This window comes from Pipistrellus kuhlii, unplaced genomic scaffold (genome assembly GCF_014108245.1).
Source record: "Pipistrellus kuhlii isolate mPipKuh1 unplaced genomic scaffold, mPipKuh1.p scaffold_m20_p_6, whole genome shotgun sequence".
In the NCBI taxonomy this organism is placed as follows: Eukaryota; Metazoa; Chordata; class Mammalia; order Chiroptera; family Vespertilionidae; genus Pipistrellus; species Pipistrellus kuhlii.
This window is the reverse complement of record NW_023425562.1, coordinates 34,941,767-34,964,531: the sequence shown is the minus strand read 5'-3', so window position 1 is coordinate 34,964,531 and position 22,765 is coordinate 34,941,767. Positions and strand designations below refer to the sequence as shown.

Here is a 22,765-nt window from a genome sequence, read left to right as displayed (position 1 = left end):
CAGCAAAGATCTATGAGTACAGAAACATTTAATAAAAAGGCAACTAGGGTAAAGGTATCTTGTACCTCTCTCAGAGCAACGGTGAAAAAGTTGATTATTTGTATAGCCCTTGAAAAAAAGCAACAGGCTATTAAGAAGTTAAAGTAAATTAATAAATATTTTAATGGGTTCTTAAATTGAAACCATTAACTAGCTGCCATTAAGAAAGTAAAATGATTAACAAATCTATTAAACTTCACATCTGGCTTCTTAGTCAATGGCCTACTAACAAGTACCCAAATTAACATGTCTTTTTTTTTTTTAAAATATATTTTATTGATTTTGTACAGAGAGGAAGGGAGAGAGATAGAGAGTTAGAAACCTCAATGAGAGAGAGTCATCGATCAGCTGCCTCTTGCACACCCCCTACTGGGGATGTGCCCTCAACCAAGGTACATGCCCTTGACCGGAATCGAACCTGGGACCTTTCAGTCCATAGGCCGACACTCTATCCACTGAGCCAAACTGGTTTCGGCTATTTTTATTAAGTTTTAAAAAACTGTGGCTATACTTTTTTGAAACAATCAGTGAAAAAGGAATATAGGCTGAATTTTTACGTAATATTAGGGAATTATTTTTAATTTTTTTTGGTATGATAATGACGTGGTTATGTTATAAAGTCCTTTATCTGATAAAAAGACATTTGAGATGTTCTCTGAGATTTGCTTTAAAATACTCCAGATAAAATGAACGAAAAGGATGTTGTGCGGGAAGATGAAACAAGAAGGGCTGCACTTGGGTAATAATCAAAGCTGGACAATGGGTGGACAATGAGTGTCTCTCTTGTGTACGTTTATTATTTCCACAATTTTTTTTTTTTTAAAAAGTGGGACTGGGGGCATTGCATTAGTACAATTTTATTTCCAAAGACACTTGTATTCTATTTCTTAACCCTAAAAGATAATTCAATGGGCCAATAATACTGTCAATAAAAGCTGTCACTTATTAAATGTTCACTATTACCAAGAATCATGATGTTCTATATTCATTTTTTTATCCTAACACTCAGAACTCCATAAAACAGCTACTATTATTAATTTCATTTTAGAGCTGGAGAAACAGGACTGAGATTGACTCCCAGGTGATATTGGTGGGACAAGGCTTTGTCACGGTTGGAACGCAAGTTGTGATGCCAATAACTACAAAATACTGCTCAGGAACCCAAACCAGGTAAATTCATTGTTTCTATTAGATAAACAGTTTAAAACAAAGTAACTGAAATGAATTTAAAATTGAGTAGTATTCATTTAAATCCAATAGTGTAAAAAAAAAAAAGTGTCCTTTAAGAAATACATTTTCAGAGGCGGTAAAAAAAAGTTATTCCCCTCCACCCCCACAAAAAACAACAAAAATTCATCAATAGTAAAGTTGCCAATTCTGGCTCACAAAACCATCTCCAACCTATCCTGCACGCCCGGCACTTTTCGTTGGCATCTCTTCGGTCAGTGAACCGTTATTCAGTGCACGCTGGTGCGCTCTGAAGTCTCAGACACGTGCCTTTTGCCTCTCAGGTCGCATCCTGGCTCCCAGGGCTGTGCTGACAGAGACATCTCTGTGCCTCCCGGAGCGGTGTAAGCTACCACGCCGAAGCCACTGGATGAAGCATCTCCTGTCACACCACACGTTCTCTCACACAAGTAAGGGAAGAGCCGCGCCTGGAGCCCCTCCGGAGCCCCAACCTGGACCGGGACTGGAGCGGCGCTCTTACTAGCAAAGCAGAGGTCCCGAAGCTCCCTCCCCGGGAGCCTCCGCCGCCAGCCTCTCCTCGCGCGCACGCTCCATAGGCTCCCAGGGTGACTGGCACCGACAGCGTGAGGGGCACCGCCCGCGCGGGGCAGCCGTCTGCGCAGGCGCGAGGCGGGGCGGGCTCGGCGCGGGGACGCAAGTCCAAAGCTAACGCGGGAGACCCAGCTGCAGCCCGGAGCGCGAGCCTTACCTTCCTCGCCTCCAGCCGGCCGGAGCCCGGCCCCAGGACTTACTCCTACTTAAACCCAGACCCACACGGCCGTCCCCACGCCGAGGGCCGAATGCCCACGCTCAGCGCGCAGCTCCAGGCCGGAAGTGGCCTCTCCGACCCAGCGCTCCGGGTGGGGGCGGGGAGGGAGGGAGAGAAAGGGGTTCCTCCTAAGAGGTCCCTCTTACTCACTGCTTCCAGGGTGGCCTCTAGGTTCTCGGAAGCCGGCAGGGGTGCGGGCGCGCTTCCGGGCTGTGAAGAGAAGCCCACTGGCTTTTCTCCTTTTCCCCCCCTCACGAACTTGCCAAACGCGCCGCGGGAAAGCTGGCCCCTCAGGGCAGCCCGCGCCTTCTGAGGGCGGGGCAGGGCCCGCGGGCCGCCGGCCGGGTCGGAGGCGGAGGCGGCCAGACCTGCTCCTCCTAGAGCCCGAGCGACGTCACGCGGGTGTTCCTGGGAGTTCACGCCCCTTCCTCCCGCCAAACAGGCAGGGGCGGCCTCGGGACTCCCGCGAGGAGTGGGGTCTCCCCGGCGGCCCCCGCGGAGGCTGCGGCCGCTGACAGGGACGGAGGCCCCGCGTTGTGTTGCCGCGAGCTGCGGCTCCGAGAGCTGGCGACCGCCGCGGCGCTTTGGGGACGCCCTGGAGGAAGCTCACGGGGTTTTCCTTTGGGAAGAATCCATAACTCCTCGGTGTGGCGCGCCATGTATAGATGTGTCTGACTTCAGCACATTTCGGGGAAAGCCTATGTGAGTGGCCTGTACCAAATGGAAACTTGAAATGGACGGAAGAGGGGATGGACGGGATTTGTCGACGCAGTTCTCTGCTTGGGACTGTACCTGCAGTTGTGACCGGACAGACAGCAAAAACGATGTCTACGTTGCTGAGGTTTAAATGGAAAGTTTCTGGAGAACCTGAAATAAGGAATCGAAGTGACCGGCATTATTTGTTGGAACAGTATGTTAGGTTTTGTTTTGTATTGGCGAGAGAGGAAGAGAGAGAGCAAGAGAAACATCTATTGTGTTGTTCCAACCCTCCGTGCATTCATTGGCTGATCCAACTGCAACCTTGGTGTATCCGTTGACGCTCTAACCAGCTGACTTGCCCAATTTAATGCTTTTCTTAAAATCAACATTTCCTGTGGCTAATAACATTCGAACTGTTCATATGTTTTCTTACTTAATCTTGATTTCTAAAAGGAGCGTTTTAGCATTAGAAATGCTACAAATGGAAATAAACAGAATAGACTAGAATCACAGTATCTGTTAAACCAGTTCAATTCTTTTCTATAATTCTTCTAAGACCTGGGAGGAAGACAGAGGACAATATTACAAACTTTAAAAGATGAAGTAGTATTTAGAAAATCATAAATAGAAAATGTAAAAGTAATTTTTCCAATCATTATCGATCTTCAGGATTGAACATCACAGCTTGCTTCTTGTGATTGAACATAATATAGGATGCTCCTGAACTATTCTAGCAATGCTATAGGAACACTGGTATCTTCAAAGAAGAGGACTGTTGAACTTTCATTGCCCTATTATAGCAAACATCATTCACTTCCAAATTTTATGGCTTAATTCATAGCACCTTTAGAGAAAATGGGTGAAAATTTGACCATGCCATTTTTAATGCAACGTCGGCGGCATAATTGCTTATATAAATGTTATAATGGAGAGTTTGTTACAAATGGAAAGAACCTGTAATCAGTTTGTCTTTTAATGGCACACTGAAAGGACAGTGTATTTGTGGTCCAAAGAAAAACTATCAGAACTGAATGACCCAACCTGCTGCCCTGGCCTCTGTCGGCAGCTTCACTGTCCAATCCATTTATGTAAGTCGGAATCAAAAGAATCATCCTAGTCGAAACCGGTTTGGCTCAGTGGATAGAGCGTCGGCCTCCAGACTCAAGGGACCCAGGTTCGATTCCGGTCAAGGGCATGTACCTTGGTTGCGGGCACATCCCCAATAGGGGGTGTGCAAGAGGCAGCTAATCGATGTCTCTCATCGATGTTTCTAACTCTCTATCACTCTCTCTTTTCTTCTCTGTAAAAAATCAATAATAATAATAATAATAATAATAATAAAATATATAAAAAGAATCATCCTCGGCTCCTTCTCCCTTAACCCCCATCCCCAATCTATCACCAAGTCCTGTCAATTTTACTCACCAATTATCTCCCGCATCCATCCCCTTCTCTTAATTACTACCCCCATATTTCAGGATACTATTATCTCTTACCTAGTCTGCTGTTCATAATCCACCCAAACAACAACCCCATCTAAACATTTTTTTCTTCACTGGTGTGCAAGAAAAGTTTTAAGCATCTATTATCAATTTATGCATATTTTAAAATTGTATACACGTATTGCTGAAAAATGGCATATAGTCTAATGATTCAGGCATCATGGCTTTGAGTCCTGCTCTAATACTTCCTATGTGACCTTGGACTGGTTTCTTAAACTGTCTCATTTTTCTTATCTGTGAAATGAGGATAATAGTACCAACCTCACAGAGCTATGAAGAGTAAATGAGTTAACTATATAAACTGCTTGGTAGAGTGCTCAGATAGGTAGTATGTATTCAGTAAAAACTAGCCTTATTAATTCATCTGAGTTAATACATGATGGCTATTATAACACATGTTTTAAAGACATTTTTAAAGGATGAGAAAAAAATTAAAATCTAGTATCTTCTCCCACTTAAGTTTTGCCTACTTTGAGAACATCCCTCTACCCTATAGATACTATAATCTTGAAAAATAAGTTTGCTAATTGCACTATGCTGCCTAAACCCCTTCAGTGGCTTACTGTTATTCTGAAGAAAGCCCTTTTATTAATAAACTGCCTCGATTGTTTCCCCAGGTTCATTTCCAAACATTTTCTGCCCTCTGGCCTCATTGGCCTGTTAATCCTAGGGCTTTGCATGCTGTTGCCTCTGTCTGGAATTCTGAAACAAACCTACCTCCACCCTATACTTAATGATTACTAAGTTTTTTACCTTGCTTTAACAGTCTCTTATATTAGATACTCTTATAGCACTATGTACCTTCCCATCTTATATTTATTATACTTAAAATTATTTAATTAATCCGTTGATTTTTAGAGCTAGAGGAAGGGAGAGGGACAGAGAAAAACATTGATGAGAGAGAAAAATCATCGATAGGATGCCTCTTGCTCTCCCCCTACTGGAGATCGAGCCTGCAACCAGGGCATATGCCATGATCTGGAATTGAACTGGTGACTTCTTGGTTCATGGGTTGATGCTCAACCATTGAGCCACACCTGCCTCAGGGCACCAAGCAGATTGTAAATTTCTTGAGGCCAAAACCTTTTTATTTTTGTTAATCCTCACCTGAGGATATTTTCTCCATTGATTTTCTGAGAGAGTGGAAGGACGAGGGAGGGATAGGGAAACATCAATGTGAGAGAAATACATCAATTGGCCCCCTGCCACAACCCAGCGTGGGAATCGAGCCTGCAACTGAGCTACATGCCCCTTCAGTCCATGGGCCAACGCCGTATCATTGAGCCAAACTTGCTAGATTGATGTCACAACCTTTTTATTTTCAGAAACTACCTAATTGCCTGCCATAAAGGAGGTACTCTGTGGGTAAATGAATTGGACATTACTTGAGGGCTTCCTGTTTCTCATGTTTTGATGAAAGTCTTTGAACCCATTCACAATTCTTAGCTTCTCCTTATGAAATTATATTAAGATTAATTTAACAGTGGAAATGATGATCATACACCTAGATATTTGTTACCAACAAGGAGCTTTATTCTCCCTACCTGGTAGAAAAATTATGAAGTTCTGAAGAAGTGAGAAAACTTAAAACTTATTTAACAGAGAAACAGTTATTTTTGAACCTTGTGTAATATTGGGTTTCTTTTCTTTCTTTTTTTTTTTTTTTTTTTAATGGATTAGAACAATGCTTCCCAAACTTTTTCAGTACTTAGAAAATGAATACTTGTATTATATCGTGATAAAAAGACTGCTTCCATTCAGGGGCAACAGAAGTTGGGACTCCAGCCATTCTAGGCCCAATGCTGCCATCTTGAGGGCTGGGATTTTACTGTCCCAGCATACCTAAAATCCATTGGAGATTTAAGATGCTCGTTTAAAAATTGCCTGGTGAAATGTATTTTAATAAACACTGTCTTTATAATTATTCAAAGTGTGCACATACATTTTTGGGGGCACCCTATATAAAAAAGTTTCTAGTAACCACATTTAAAAAAGCAAAAAGAGCCCAGCTGATCTGGCTCAGTGATTGAGCATTGACCTATAGGACCAAAAGTTCCCAGTTCTATTTCAGTCAGGGGACATGCCCAGGTTTTGGGGTCAATTCCTGATGGGGGGGCGTGCAGGAAGCAGCTGATCAATGATTCTCTCTCATCATTGATGTTTCCATCTCTCCCTCTTTCTTCCTCTCTGAAATAAAAATAAGTATATATAAAAAATAAAATAAAAAAGTAAAAAGAAATAAATGAAATTAACTATATATATATATATATATATATATATATTTTATGTAATTAAGTTTATCTAAAATAGCCCTGGCCAGGTAACTCAGTTGATTAGAGCATTGTTTCCATATTCCAAGGTTGCCAGTTTGATCTTTGGTCAGGGCACATACAAGAATCAACCAATGAATGCATAAATAAGTGGAATGACAAATTGATGTTTCTTTCTCAAATCAATCAATAAATTAAAAAATCTAAAATATTTTTTTCAATATGTAATAAATACAAACATTTATTGAGACTTTCTACATTATTTTTATTCAAACTGATTCTTAAAAATATGATGTGTATATAATCTTTATAGCACATCTCAGTTTGGTTGGCTGCATTTCAAAGGCTCAAAGTCACATGTGGCTAGTGACTACTCTATTGGACCACACAAATCAAGTATATATATAATGAACAAGTGAGGTTCTTTAGATATCTAAAAAACCAGAATAGAGCTGCTTATTTGTGCTGGGTATTTCCCATCTCTTTCCCACTCCTTACATCATCCCATTCTCCTCCTCTCCCAGCACTGAGGGCCAAAAAATTTAAAGTGACTAAACCCATTATGAATATTTACATAAAGTGTTCAGCACCTTTAAAATGAATCACGGATGAGCTGTTTTAAGACAAAAGAACTATTTTAAGAATAAGACAAAAGGCTGTTTGAAAAATAAGACTTTAAGATAAAAGAAAATTATGTTAACTGTCAACATTTTTTTCAACTAGAACACTTGGTTTAATTTTTAAAAGTTGTTTACAGTAATTACTAAGTGTTGTTTGGGGGTAGGCATATACACCAATTAGTGATCTTGCCCCAAGTGCCAAAATACTTTGAGATTTGAGTTGATGTGCCAAGATCCAGTTATGTTTAGCAGTTTTATAATTGTTTTAAAAGATATATTTAACATTCATGGAGGGTATCAGTATCACACTTTTTATTTTGACAGTCTTAGGCAGTCATTAAAGTGCCATAGAACACATTAAAGATTATACGTGGCTTTTCAATCAGAAAAATTATCCTCATGGAATCTGTGAGGATACTTCCAACTTAGATAAAGAACCTTTATTTATTTTGATTTTCACTACATATTCATACTTCATTTCCTTTTTATAAACTATTAAAGTAGTTTATGTTTGTGTTTCTAAATATAATTCAACTAGAGGCCCAGTGCATGAAAATTCATGCACTGGAGGGGGGTGGTCCCTCAGCCCAACCTACCCCCTCTCACAGTCCCATAGCCCTCTGGGTTGGAGGCAACCTGGTGATCAGGGGAAGGCGATCACACCTCTGCTGCTGCCACTGCTGGCAATGTAAGCCTTGGCCGGCCTTGGTTACCTGAGCCTCGGGCGGCCCTGGGCGGCTGGGTAGCCACTATCCAAGGCTTGCCTGCACCTTGGGTCGGCCCTGGGGGGTTGGGGGATAAGGAGACTGGGGGACTCTGGAGGCAGGCATGTGGAGTGGCTGCATGTCTGCCACCCCGTTGGGGCTGAGGGGACAGGGCACTGCCATCTTGTGGCTGTGGGTGCTGCCATCTTTGAGGGCAGGGCAGTCAATTACATATTTCCTCCTTATTGGCTGTGGGCGCTGCCATCTTTGTGACAGTATAAGGATCAATTAGCATACCCCATCTTTATTATATAGGATTAGCTATTTCATTTCTCATCAGTAATGGGCAAAATTTTACTAGATATATACTTTGCCCACTTAGAAACTATCTATAATAATAAAAGCATAACATGCTAATTAGACAGTAATGGGTAAAATTTTACTAGATATATACTTTGCCTATTTAGGAACTATTTATAATAATAAAAGTGTAATATGCTAATTAGATAGCACAGCCGAACAATGTCCTTCTGGACAAAGCTGGGACTGTGAGGGCCAAGGCAAGCTTCCACAGCCGTGAGGGCTGAGCCCCTTGCACAAATTTTGTGCATCGGGCCTCTAGTCTTTTTACATTTGGTGAAGATAGTACAGTATACTATAAAATTGCCTACTTGCCTAGCTCTAAATGATGGTGAGCTGACGGATAATGTTAATGATGTCATCACAAAGTAATTTATTATCTATGGAAAGGGACATCTTTTGTAGTACATTGGCTGGTTGGGCTGTATTTTATACCTATGCATGTAGGTTTATGAAGCCCAGGACTTTTGTTAGGTAGTTAACACTGGCATTTATGGGATTGGCATTAATACTTAACATTGCTGTTGGACACCAGCATTTATAAGAACCTCAGAGCTTAACTGCTATAGATGTGATAAAAGAATGTAAGAGTTATCATTAGACTATAGAGTAAAAAAATGGATTATATTTTGGGAATCATAAAAAACTAATCTTTACCTTTTATCTTACTAGATAGTACAGTATTATACTGCATTGTCTTATGTACATATGTATAGTGCTACCATGATGGAAGCTGTGGGAATAGTATTTATTTACAATAATGTAAAAAATACCCTATATAATATAAAGCTAATATGCAAATTGACTGAAAGGCAGAACGACCAGTTGTTATGATGCACACTCAACATAGGAGCTGCCCCTAGAGGTCATTGCACTCCCACAGGGGGAGCGCCACTCAGCTAGAAGCCCAGCTCACGGCTGTTGAGTGCAGTCACGGGGTGGGAGCCTCTCCCACCTCCATGGCAGTTTGATATCCCCCAAGGGCTCCCGGACTGCGAGGGGGCACAGGGCAGGCTGAAGGTCACCCGCCCCCCCAGCCCTGAGTGCACGAATTTTGTGCACTGTGCCTCTAGTGTGTGTGTGTGTGTGTGTGTGTGTGTGTGTGTGTGTTATTAACTCTAGGAACAGGTTAGGAGTCTATTAATTAAAGCATTCCCTGCTAGATTCATAAGAGCAAACATGCTTAAAATTCATTACATTGTCCATTTATAAGAAAATAATGATTCACATCTTAAATGGCAATTTTCCCTCTGTGAATTGATAAATTTCTTCACTGCTGAAAAATAGTTGTGATTTTTAATGTACTTATGCCTCCCCTTCCTGCCCCCCACTCCAGTTTTTCCCTATTCTAACTACACTTGAGAAAAATAGACTTTGTTTAAATATTGGATTTGTGCTTTTCTTAATCCAATATTAGTCTAAGGTTAAGGCAGCATTGATAATTATATTTCCAAAAATGTTTTACATCCAAAATTATTAGAGGAGACCTTCGGTTTCAGCCAATACTTTTTTTCCCCTTGCTTCTGTCAGGAAATTTATTTGCAAATATTTCAAATATTTATATTTCAGTCAATACTTTTCAATTTTACTTAAGTTATAATCAGAAGTATTAGAAATATATAGTGAAATTAAATTATGCTTTAATTTACTTCACACCCTTGGTGACAATTTGTATTTGTAGGTTACTTTTTAAACTGTTGTTTCTACAAACTATGTTTTTGTGGATGTTAAAACAGAAATAAACAGATTTCATCTTTTCAAATCTAGCCTGCTTCTTATGTAAAGTGACCATATGCTTTGGCTTACCATCAACAGTTCTGGTTAATATCTGTTGTTCTGGCTAATTATTAATAAGGCTCCTGTTTACTCTAAAAAATGTTCTGATTTGGGTTATAAATCATATGATCAGAAGCTTTAAGGAATTTGAAGTATAAACTAATAGAAGAAGGTCATTTTTAAAATGACCTTTTGTAGTCAGGAGAATTTCCTTCTCAACTATGTACAGACCTATCTAAACTTTTAAAAAATAACATTATGGTACAGATAATATAAGCAATAATATTATTTGATTTGTTGATAGTACTCTGGAATTCCTGAGTTTAGAAGTGGTTTGTTTAGTACTGACAGGAAATGGATGCAGGAACAATTAGTGATGGTAAAAAACAAAGTGCTTTTCCTATATATCTCCTCTTTTGAAGCTAAATATAACTGTCATAAAATTAGAGCAGGACCAGTTTTCATCTTTCTAGAGAAGCTGAGAAATTAGGTGGTTTGATTATATGTACAAACTAGTAGATAAGATCATTCAAGACTTCAGACCCAATCTTCTGGCTATAAATCCTATATCTATGCTCTCTGCAGCATACCCTACTAGTTTTGAGTATTAAATTTATTTAAAACTTATCCTGTGCTTTAAAATTTTTTAATTTAGAAAATATTTTTGAGAAAATAACCAAATAAAATTTCTGAATTTTGATTAAAAGTTCCTATTACCTACAGGCAGTTCTGGTACTTTTTTCTATTTACTTCAGAAAGCTTTGAATTTATGAGGTTACTAAAAGGACTCAGGCAGGGTTGGAGTGAAGCACCTATTGTACGGATTAATTTCAGTTCACTTTTTAGGTTTTTTGCATTAATAATGTATTTCATAGTAATTATGGCACAAGTCACTTTTTATTTGCCTTATAATAGGTGTAGACATTTGAGAGATGAATATAAATTGACTTCTACTGGAATTGGCAAACATGTTCATATTAGCCTTTCTCAAATCTAGAGAATCCCAAGCTGTGGATTCTTCTATAAAGTAAGTTTAAAACTAAGTAGATTAAAGGGCCTTGAATTATGTTGTAATATCAGAAGGGACCAGAGCAGGAAGTGCTCCAAAAAATTGTGACAATTGTGTATTCTACAATCAATGATGGCATATAACCACATTTCCAGTGTATGGTACTTGGTAAATCCTGAGCTGGGAGATAGGACCAGGGTTTAAGCTCTGTCCCTATCTCTGATTACTGCATTTTCCTAGACAAGTCTTATTTTCCCAATTGAAAAATGAGAATATTCATGGTTTCTGTGTCCAAAGAGTAGTTGTAAGACTTCACAGAAGTTTGAAGCAGCATGCCTATCGAGCAAGCAGAGTGGTGGAAGAAGAACCTTACCTATTGGGAGCAGAAGTCATGCTCAAAGGTTCTGCTCTGGAGCATCACTGTGAATTCTGAAAATTGTAAATAAATAGTAATGCATTTGTATAGGTTGCTATTGGAAAATCAGCAGAAGCTCCACTTAATTGGTTTGATGAATTCTAAGTTTGATTGTAATCTTATTGAGCAAGTAATTTAACTTATCTGTGCCTCAGTTGTTTATAAGTGATATGAAGAGACTAATATATATATATATATATATATATATATATATATATATATATATATATTGGGTATTTCACTGGATTATTGGTTGATAGGACTAAATAATTATATGTATATATCCAAACAGTATAAGAAACTCTTGTTTATCATACATAGTTTTAAGAGCTACAGCCAATCATAGAGATCTTGCCAATTGCTAGTTACAAAATTATAGTTAGTGAATATTGAATTGCTATGTAAATTGTGAGACATTTATAATATAGGGGTTAAATTACAATTTGTTAAATGCTTTTGCATATCTTATTAGATTCACATAATTAAGTTTAAATAAATCAGGTAGTATTATTTTATTGTTATTTCAATTTTATTTTATTCTAAGGGACTTTAAAAATTATCTAGCCCAACTGCAAAATTGCATAGGGAGGAAAAATCAATTTATTTCAGAAATTGGTGTTTGTAAGAAATAATTTATGTAACAGAGATTTATAATAAACTCAGCTTCCAGTCTAAGAAAGGAAGTGTTGGAATCAAGTTGATTACCATCTGAGCTAATTTAGTAAGTACCTGATTATATTTGATTCTTTCTTTTGACAATAGTATTTGTTATTATTGAACTTTGTTAAGCAGTGTGTATCCCCATTTTTTCTTATTTATAGGCTGTCTTCAGTCCAATTTCTCTATTTCATCCTTATCAATTCATTAGCTTTCTCACAGAAGATCACGTATCTTCTAAGAAAGAGGGTTAGGTCATGTGGCTTGGTGGTTGAACTTCAACCTATGAACCAGAAGGTCACAGTGCAACTGGTCGGGGAACATACCCAGGTTGCTGGCTCAATCCCCAGTGTGGGGTGTATAGGAAGCAGCTAATCAATGATTATCTCTTATCATTGTTATTTCTATCTCTCCTTCTCCCTTTCTTTCTAAAATCAATAAAAATATATTATGTTTTAAAAAGGAGGGTTATTTTAAAAAACTCAAATATGAATTATTTTAACAGTTCAAGTTAAATGAAGAGATAGACTTCTTTTTTATTTATACCTATTTCTTACTTAGCTAAACTATTTCTATCATCATGCAAACTAATATGATATTTATTTAATTAAAGCACACAACTAACTGTTTAATTTCCTATTTTTAATCTATTTGATCAGAGCCTTCGCCTAATGTATTCTTCAGAGCCATGTTCCAGGATCACATTATAGTTATAATGAATTATTTCTTGTAACCAGACCCTCTTGGACACAGTCCAAGACAAACTTGTTCTATTCAAAATTCTGTGTTTTACTGTAATAGGAAGTGTTACTTAAGGGTCCAATGTAGTCAATCTATTTTTACTAAAATTTTACCAATGTAAACTTAAACAATAAAGTCTTTAGATCAATACTGGACACAAAGTATTTTCAGAATACTTACTAATTGTTCATTTGCTGCTGTTTGGCCCTTTTAAAATTGGCAACCAAATTCAGGAAATGAAGTGTAATTTATTAGAAAATACCTTTCTCACAGAAGATCACGTTTCAGTGCATCTCAGGTTTTGTGGGAATGGATCAAATACATCAGACAAAAATAGGCTAGAGTTCCTCACTTTCCATTAGAAATTGAAGTATTCATTTCTCAGAAAGTCCATTTTAGTTATATAGTATATTAAAATTATATTAGTAAACTAAGGAAAGAGTGTTTTGACCATGTCTTTGCTGTAATAATGATGTATTAGACACTTTTGGACCTGCTCACTCCAATCATTGCAGTTATAACCAGATTCAAGCACATGAAACCTGACAGCCCCTCACCTGGACTTTCTGTTCTGGGGGCTTCTATGACACCTTTGGAAATAGAAGCAGAACTTGAAAGTGTGAGGAAATTAATAACACATGAGGCATCATTTAACTGATAGAAGTAAAACTGGTGGATAAATGCTCCTCTTGCATGTCTTTAGCTTCATGGCTCCTAAGAAGGTACCAATTTGCCCATAGAAGGGGATGAACTCCACAATGCACTCTTGTATTGGCCTTCCTCCCTCCCCATTTCTTTCTGTTAATCCCCCACTTCTGTTCCTTAATTAAAGCACACAACTAACTGTTCCCTGGGATGACTTCCCAATAAAGAACTTGCACATAATCTAGAGGATTTAGGCTCTACTTTCTAGAGAGAACCCAAACTAAGAGATCATGGTTAAATATGAGATTTCCATTTTTGTATTTTTAAGTTGTTAATGGAAATTTTAATTGTTTTCTTTTTTATTAATACTCACCCAAGGATATTTTTTCTATTGATTTCTTTCCATAGAGACAATGGAAGGGAAGGGGAGAGATAGGAAGAGAGAAACATTGATATGAGAGAGACACATCGTTTGTTTGCCTCCCACATGTACCCTGACCTGGGCTGGAGGTGGAGCCTGCAACAGGAGTGATGGCCCTTGACCAGAATTGAACCCTTGACCCTTCAGTGGGCTAATGTTATCACCACCGAGAAAACTGGCTAGGGGGAAAATTTAACTTTTGAAAGTTTGTATGCATGGATGGGAGTTAGATTAATTCTATGTACTACTTTGTTAAAATGTTAATGCTGACCCCCAAATTGGTTGAACATGTGCCTTTTAGGCTATTTTTCTGAAAGTGATAATGGTTGGATTTCAAAGAACTTATACACTATTGCTCAGTTTCTTATAGGCAAGAGAATCTTTTCTTGTTACTTCTCAAACTTTAGTGGATATCAGCATAATCTAGAATGTAATGTAAATATGCAGACTCATAGGATCTACCCACCAGAGATTCTAATGTGATATGTTTAGATGGCATTTAGCAATCTGTCTTTTTAATAGGCATCTCCCAGGTGAGTCAGATGGTCCAGAAACTACACTTTGAGAAACACTGTTACACTATTATAGAAGTAATACTGCTGGGTGTAATCTATGACTATGAAGTAAATTAAAATTGACTTCACAGAGATTGAATTAGTACTGTTAATCATATGTTCTAATAAATCGAGCTGAAAAATCATATTAAAATGATAACCCAATTTTAATTTGAGTCATTGTGTTCTTTGTAGAAATTTTATTTGATACTAGAGGCCCAGTGCAAGAAATTCATGCACAGATAGGGTCCTTAGGCCTGGCTGGCAATCAGGGCTGATCTGTGGGGAGACTGGTGGTGGTGGCATTCACCTTAGTTGGCCTTGGGCCTGTGGGTGGGGGGCAGCTCCTGCATTGACCATCTTTCCCCTGGTGGTCAGTGCACATCATAACTACTGGTTGTTCCATTGGTCATTCCACTCTTCAGTAGATTTGCATAATTTAACAGATCACTAAAATGCTACCATGAAAATAAGACATCCTCCGAAAATAAGATCTAGCGCATGGAAAGATAAGACATCCTCTGAAAATAAGACCTAGCGCAACTTTGGTAGAAAAATTAATATAAGACACTGTCCTATTTTTGGGGAAACAGGGTATATAGATGGTATTTACTATTCAGTTCTTATTATATCATTGAAATTTGATTACAATATTAGTATTTTCAGAAAAGTGAATGAGTAAAGTTATTGATCTTATATTTCTCAATGTTTCAAGATTCTTTCAGAGATTCATTAGATTTAAAATGTTTTTCTGTTGGAAGGTTTTCTCACTCCTAATGCAAATCATTGTAGAAATTATAGGCCAAGAACTTTCAAGGAAATAGACTTAAAATGGAACTTTGAAACTAAAAATTTGCCATGCAAGTTTTAGCTTTACTTTGTCAATAACTTCTAAGATAATAGTTTCATAGTTACTTTTATATATAGAAACATTTATATAGAAACATTTAAAAACTATCTTTGAAATTTGTTATTCCTTGCCCTCTTTTCAGTTGTTTATAGTAATATTCTAAATCTGTGAAAATAAATGCAGGCTAAATACTAATTTAATGAATAGTCACATAAGATTAAATTGCTTATTATATAATACAATAGTTTTAATAAGAATGTATAATTAGTAGCATGCCTGTGCCATTCCCTTCTCCCTTGTCTTCCCCTACAGGCATGTATTTACTAAACTCCAAGACATTGCAACCAGGGGAGCAATAGGCAGCAGTAGTTGGTCTTAGGGGGCTAACCCCCTGAACCTGTCACCAAGGCCTCCTTTTCTCTGACTTCCCAATGAGCCCAAACAGCCCAGCCTAGGCTCTCCTGTTGCTCCTTCTATCTCTTTATAGTTTCCCTGTCTAAGTGTGTTTTTGCTATAGTTAATAAATTCTTGCTTGCTTTTCTTAAAAAAAAAAAAGAATGTATAATTAGTAGGCTTAATTGGTAAGTAGTAATTTGTTTTTAGGTATACCACCTACATACAAGCTTTTCAATTTAAGAGGAAAAACAATTCATTTACCATGGATATAAATTCAAATTATGTTATTAGTACAAAGCTTATTTGTATAGCAATTAAGCATCTTTTAGGAAATTAAAGTTGACTGCGAGAGCTCAGTAAGAGCAGTTTGTGTTATAAGTGAATCTATTTGTTAGTTCTAATATCAAGTCAGTTCCTGCTCTTACGTTTTAGAACGTTTTGCCTCACTCTCCTGAACTTCTTTCTGATTAATGACATTCATTTCATAAATATCTTGCATATGAACTTTGCTCATTAACTCCATTTCCTAAACAATGAGACTGAGGCTAATTTAATATTATTTTTAGAAAATGTTAAATCGTACTCTGTCTTACTTATTACACCCAAAACATTTTGAACCCATTCTCCCTATCATTTACTGTCAAGAAACTGCAATATGGTTTAATACTGACCTACAATAAAGTAAACTTGGAAGATAATCTTTGGAAGAAAAAAGCGTATTCTAGAGCCCTGAAGAAATAATTCAATTGATAGTAGAAAGAGCACAATCCTTAGACCAATAGAAATCCTGGGACATCTAATTTGATGTCTTATAAGATAATAGATATTAAATACCTTTGAAAAACTCAGATACTAAGCACATGTAAGGTGAAATTTAGTCTATGTGAAAGTCCCTTTCTTTGGTATAGAGAGGATTGAATTTAACAGAGATTTGAATTTAAAAAATTATTTAAACATTTTCATTACCTTTATATATTGCTCTCAAAATATATTTAACAATGACTTCTTGAATCTTTAATTGGATTTACTTACATGGGTTTCTAATTTTTTAATTTAATAAAGTTAAATATTTTTTAATATTAAATCTTAATGCTTTCCAAGATTGCTGATTTAATTTTTATATAATAAAAATAAGATGTATATTCTAAGTTAAGCATTGACTACTCTTACTCAAGCTATTTGTTGAAATTTATTATAAATTCTATTAATAGGATGGAAAGGATATTGACATTTGCTGCACTTACTATGCTCTAGGAACTGCACTGAGTGTTTTATATAGAAAATCATGTAATTCTTCCAGCAACTCTTAGAGAATGGTAGTCATTTCTATAACTTATAGATGGAGAAAAGAGAACTCAAAAGGGTTCAATAATTGCTTTGGGTAAACTAGATTGTAGCAGAGTCAGTATTCAAACCCATTTCAGTTTGGCTAAAAACCCTGTAAGTTTTTCAACATACTATCCTTTTTCTTTCCTGTAAGGGTAAGAAACAAATGGAAGTGATTATTTTCTAGAATCACTTGGACTGAACTAAATTTAACAAATTTAGAAGCATTCCTCAGGTAGGATTTTCCCTGTGAAAAGATAAGGAAGTTAGGAGAATTAACATTTAGTTCTAGGAGTCAGTTGACATTTTTGAACCTCTGGTTCTCAAGCCTTCTGTAATCCAATTTCCTTGGAATTCCTCAAGTTAAAAACATTTAAAGCATTTTTGAGCACTTGTGTGTAAAGCACTATAGTAAGAGCATACTCCTTAAATAGCAAGTTCTATAATTTCTAACAGGGGTTTTGACTCCAGATATTCTGGTCTTCATAATCTTATTGAACTTCTAACCAAACTTTAGATGGCTTTTTTTTTCCTTTTTAAATCCAAAACTATATCCATGTAAGAGGGACTAAAACAATACAAAAATACATACATACATCTATTCTAAGAAAATAAAAGTTGAGATAGTTAAAGCAATATTAAGTCAGAAAAGGACAATAGGACCCACAAATATGAGGGAATATGAAGCACTCTTATCAATTTGATATAAAAATTTATGATGGCATTAAGATATTAGGGTTTGAAATGGTAGTCACCTTCATTATCAATGGCAACTCCAATAAATTCAGCCACAATACCAAAAAAGTTTGGTGTAATAATATAGATTAAAATAGAAAAGCAAATAATTTTTTTAGTTCAGCAAAGACTCATTAATGTAACTCTATAACACAATTTAATTTTCTTATAAATTCTTTAGAAAACATTGATTGCATGTAGCATTCAGAAGAATCAATGTAGAGTAGTGAAAAAATTATTAGTCTGGGCTGGTGTTGAGGAAACAGATGCTCTGGTTCCAGATCTACCTTTAGCTTGTATGTAGTAATTTAGCATATTTTGAGGCTTTCATTCAACTCAAATAATGAGGTGTTGGATTCATTAGTTATCTAGTCCTTCTAGCTCAAAAATGCTATGATTCTAAGTGTTTTTGATAGGAAACACAGGAAGGTACTGAGGAAGCAAAGAGGTTAAGAAACTTAGCATTGTTGACAAAAAGAGTCATTGTATGAAACTGTGTGGCCAGGATAAAGACAAAGGAATGCATTCCCAAGTAGACTTAAGAGTGAAAAGATTTTTAAATGAGTAGAACACTATTTGACTTGGGACCTGACATAATGAAGGGCTGTATAAAACACAAATACACACGTACAAAAACATAGACTCTTAATTTGATTGATAACTATATGTAGTCTTAATTTTAATCAAAACATCACAATGTATCAATGTTTTAAAGGAATCAATTTATGGAAAATATATAAAAGTTATTTAATAGGACTTTCATATATTTAAAACTGAAAATACTATTAAATGAAAACTATAGAATCCCTCTCCAAAATGTAGAGTTGGGCTTTAAATATTACCCCTAGATTTGATATGAAAAGATATATCTAGTTCCTAAGTAGCTTTCCTCAAAACCATAAACATAAAAAATAATAAATTGTAATCCTAAATTAAGTTTATTTTCAAACAGTAAGCCCTGTATTTAAACACTATATGGTTTCAAAAAATGTATATACTATATGTAATAGATTCACTAGAAATACTAAAAGTATATTCTATTGATATATACCCATATCTTGCCTGAAAACTAATTGAAAAGAGAAAAATTCAACCAACGAAAATTTTTTATTCTATTCTTCCCAAATTGTCAGAATACAGTTTATGCTAGAAAGACTTTTTTTTGGTTTGTTTTAGTTTGCTGAATCAGCACATTCCCTTTGGAGATTCAACATTACATGGCTTTTTAGGAGTCTAACTGAATTATCAGAAGTTTTATGCAGAATTGACTTGGAGAATAGGATTAAAAAGCATCCAAAGGATTTCCTTGCAAATGAAATCTCATCTGAATATTTATCCTCAAAAATTATGTATTAACATCCTAAAGAAACTCTAATAGCCTATGAGTTTGAACATAGAAACTAAGTGAGGATTCTAGGGACAATGAAAAGAATACATGTCTTGCTGAATTCAAGGCAAAGTCATATTAAGATGGTCTACAAAAGCTCTTGACAGGAGACTATTCATTGTAAATCTGTTAAAAAGATACTTTAATTTCCAGATAAACTCATATGTTAACTGTTATGTTAAATTGAATGCCAGAAGATTTATACATTGAATTTGATCTAATATTAATGAGGTTGTTTGGTATGCAGAAATAAATCTAAAGGGGTTGGTAAGCTTTATGTGTTTTAAATGAGACATACTACTAAAATAAATTAATTGGATCCATGAAAGATGTAAAAAAATTAATTTAAAATATAGAGAAAAGAAAGATTCAATTTTTTTTAATCCCAGAATATTTTCAGATATAATAGGCATGACAAAAACTTGTCTTCATTCCTTTCTAGTCACCTCAGTGAGTGCTTTGAGCTCCAATGGTTAATCAGTTACCAGATTCCACATCTTTGTTTTTTTACAATTCCCAATTCTTGTTGTGAATTGTTCCTCTCAATGTACTTACAATCACCAAGAGGACACTACCATTTCTTCCACCTTAAAAAAGCAATTATTATTTCATCCATAATTAGATTTACCACTTAAAATTGTTAGTGTATAGCAATAGCCCATAAAACATAATTTTCAAAGAAGTAGTTGGCTTAAGATTAATTACTAATAGATGAAATATATTTAGCAAAGTTATTCAACTCAGTTTTTAAAATGGCTATAACCATGCCCAACTTACAAAAAAAGTATAGCAAAAGTGCATTATATTAATATATCCAATAACCTTTACCCAAATAAGTCAGTGAACATATATGCAAGTGTTATAAAACCATATCTAACTTCATAAAAGGTATAAGGCAGGTATTATGTTAAAAAATAGATGTTTTCTGAAACATCATTTAATTTAAGCTTCCAAAATTGCAGAAAAAATTGAGAAATAGAAAAGCAATTTATTAACTTACCCTTCAGTTTATTTGGAAAAACCTTTGCTCTTGGTCAAAAGCAGATGCTTCACTGTTGATTTTCCCTGAAGCTATGAACTTACACAGTAAACCGGTGGAAACTACCTCTCTGGACCATGCTAGAGTTTGCTAGACAGTCCTGCTGTGTGGAAGAGGTCTGCTGCATCTAAGCTATATACAATGTGCAATGGATAACCTAATATGTCTTTCATTTAACTGGCTGGGCAGGTTTCTACAGCCTGTGGAACATGGAATCAAACCAGAATATGTTGGCATAACAGGCCCGTCAAACCGGTTCTTCTGTAGATCCAGAACCCGTCCAACCAGTCTGCATCAAAGGCTCGCCCAACAAGCTGCAGCGGCTCAGCTCTGCTAAGCTTGTACCGGGTGAGTTATCCCCACCTGCCGTCAACTTCCAACAAACTGCTCAGAATGTTGTAGCCTCCAGCAAAATAATTCCGAGTTCTAGTGGGAGGAGTAGATCTGTGTCAGGTATAGCAAGAGTCCATTGTTATAAACCTCTCATTGTAGATACTTGAGTATCTATCAGCCTCAGAGGTAGGTAATCCCTTTTAAAAACCTACTGCAGGCTCTCTGCAGACGAAAGCCTCTAGAAAGAGATTATCTACAAGAATGAAGAAGCCATGATGCCTGACCTTTTCCACTGGTCTACTTGGCTCTGTTCAGTCTAGTTGAGCCTTGACGGGAGGTTGATATTCCCACAAGAGGTAAAAGGAACGTTTTTTAGAGGGAGGGGAACGAGGTGGAGGTTGACTAAACATTTGTCTGGGTGTGTTATCTTCCTTGTGCTTAAACAATCCTCATACCATTTCAGTTTGAAAAACTATTTCTACATACGAGGGCAACTTGGAGAGGTTTTACTTTGAATATTCAACAGTTGAATATAAAGTACTGATTCGAGGTGCCAGAAACTGTGTTAAGTATAAGGTTACAGGGGTGAAAAAGACTAGTTTAGTAAGAGGTGGGAGGAATGTTCAGGTGCCCAGTAAAGCATGTCTAGTAATCTTTTGGAAGGAAGAAGTGAATAACACAGGATCACATTTTGACAGAATTGGTTTATAGTAAGGGAGATCATGTGAGATTTGTCCTTACTCTCTCATAACACTTGAACATTTAGAAACATTCTTTTCTATCTACTATTGTAGTTATTCTCAAACTTTTCTGCTTACCTATCAAGTGCTGATTAAGAACACAAATTACTGGCCTCACCTCCAGGGATTTTGAGTCTGGATGTTACCCAAGCACTTATGGTGATTATGCTGCAACTGTGACAGAGACCATAGGCCCAGACTCCATGCTCAGTTTCTTTTCTATTTTCTTTGTACTTAATTAAATAGGATACATATTAATAAAAATGTATTAATATATTTACTTTTGTATCTCCAGTGTCCAGAACACTGACACTTAGAAAGCATTTAACAAGTGCTTATTAATTATCTACTCAGTGCCAGGACTTGCTAGATCCAAGGGGATTCACAGCTAGTAACTATTATGTGAATCAAACTACATTAAGTACTATAATTATAATAATTGAGGTAGGAGCACAGAAAAGGGAGCAAGTATGACTGAGTATGACTTCACAAAAGAGATGAGTTTTAGAGACTTGCCTTCCTTAGCATGACCAAAGATTGCTATCTGCAGGGTAACAAAAGGTTGTGAAAACAATAAAAAGAATGTCTTTGATATGATTCAGAAATAAAAAAGTTTTAAGTACGCAGACACTATGACCTGAAAACTTAGTAATAAAGGTTATTTAGATCAGGGCCCAGCAAATTTTTCCACAAGTATCAGGGAGTAAATATTTTAAGGTATGTGGGCCAAATTGTCTTTCAATTACTGAACTCTAACATGGTAGCACTGAAACAGACATAAATATTAATAATAGTCAGTGAATGAGTGTGGCTGTACTCCAATAAAACTTAACAGAAAGAGGTGACAGGCTGTATATGACCAATGGACCATAGTTTGCTGACACCGGCTCTAAAATGAAACGTTAAATTAACAAGACTGCATAATTAGTTAGGAAAAATGGTCTTAGGAGTCAAGAAAATTTGGGCTCTATCCCAGTTCCGTTCCATATTAGTTTTGCCACCTGAGTCAGGCATTAGTTTTATTTTAAAATGTGGAAGAAAGTAATAGTTGCTAATCCCTGGAGTTATTATAAGATTCAAATAATTTAATTCACATGAGGCTTTAATGAAAAAATCTAGTACACAATAAGGGCCCAATAAAATGCCAGCTAAAAATAAAACTAGTTGAACATGGGTGTTTATTTCCATTAGTTCTTAAAGCCTAACTAACATGACAGCATAAACTCTAAAGCACATGTGTCAAACACAAGGCCCGCGGGCCAAATCCGTCCCGCCAGGCCTAGCAATGTGGCCCGCACCGCGCTGTCATCACTGCACTCCGCTGCGTTTCCATCACAATGACAGTTTATGACTGTTCAGTAAACCATTCGGCCCGCGATTTAGGCTGGATTTTAGATTTTGGCCCCTTCTCTGATTGAGTTCGACACCCCTACAAGGATCAAAAACATTGAGAGAGATAGCAGACAAGAAATGTTCATACATTTTGGAAGAAGGAATGAGGAGAGTGATGACTAATAAAGCAGAATAGAGAAAGAGGAAATCTACTTGCAA

General features: G+C 36.6%; 1 protein-coding gene and 1 long non-coding RNA gene across 6 annotated transcripts in view; one reads left to right on the top strand and one right to left on the bottom strand.

Moving 5' to 3' along the window:
* The window catches only part of RBBP8 (RB binding protein 8, endonuclease), a 78,466-nt gene extending 58,217 nt beyond the window's left edge, over positions 1 to 20,249 (bottom strand). Inside the window, exon 1 of one of the 5 annotated variants that reach the window (XM_045574139.1) lies at positions 20,103 to 20,249. The gene's annotated coding sequence lies outside the window, so the exon portion shown is untranslated. Of the gene's footprint in view, positions 1 to 2,160; positions 2,523 to 20,102 lie in introns of those variants that run through there. The other 4 variants (XM_036418144.2, XM_036418143.2, XM_045574138.1 and 1 more) reach the window with 4 other exon arrangements.
* Positions 9,309 to 21,457, top strand: LOC123651479. Its single transcript, XR_006740230.1, has 3 exons — positions 9,309 to 11,413; positions 20,331 to 20,489; positions 21,269 to 21,457. It is a non-coding gene; the product is annotated as an uncharacterized LOC123651479 (long non-coding RNA).
* The last annotated feature ends 1,308 nt before the right edge of the window (positions 21,458 to 22,765 follow it).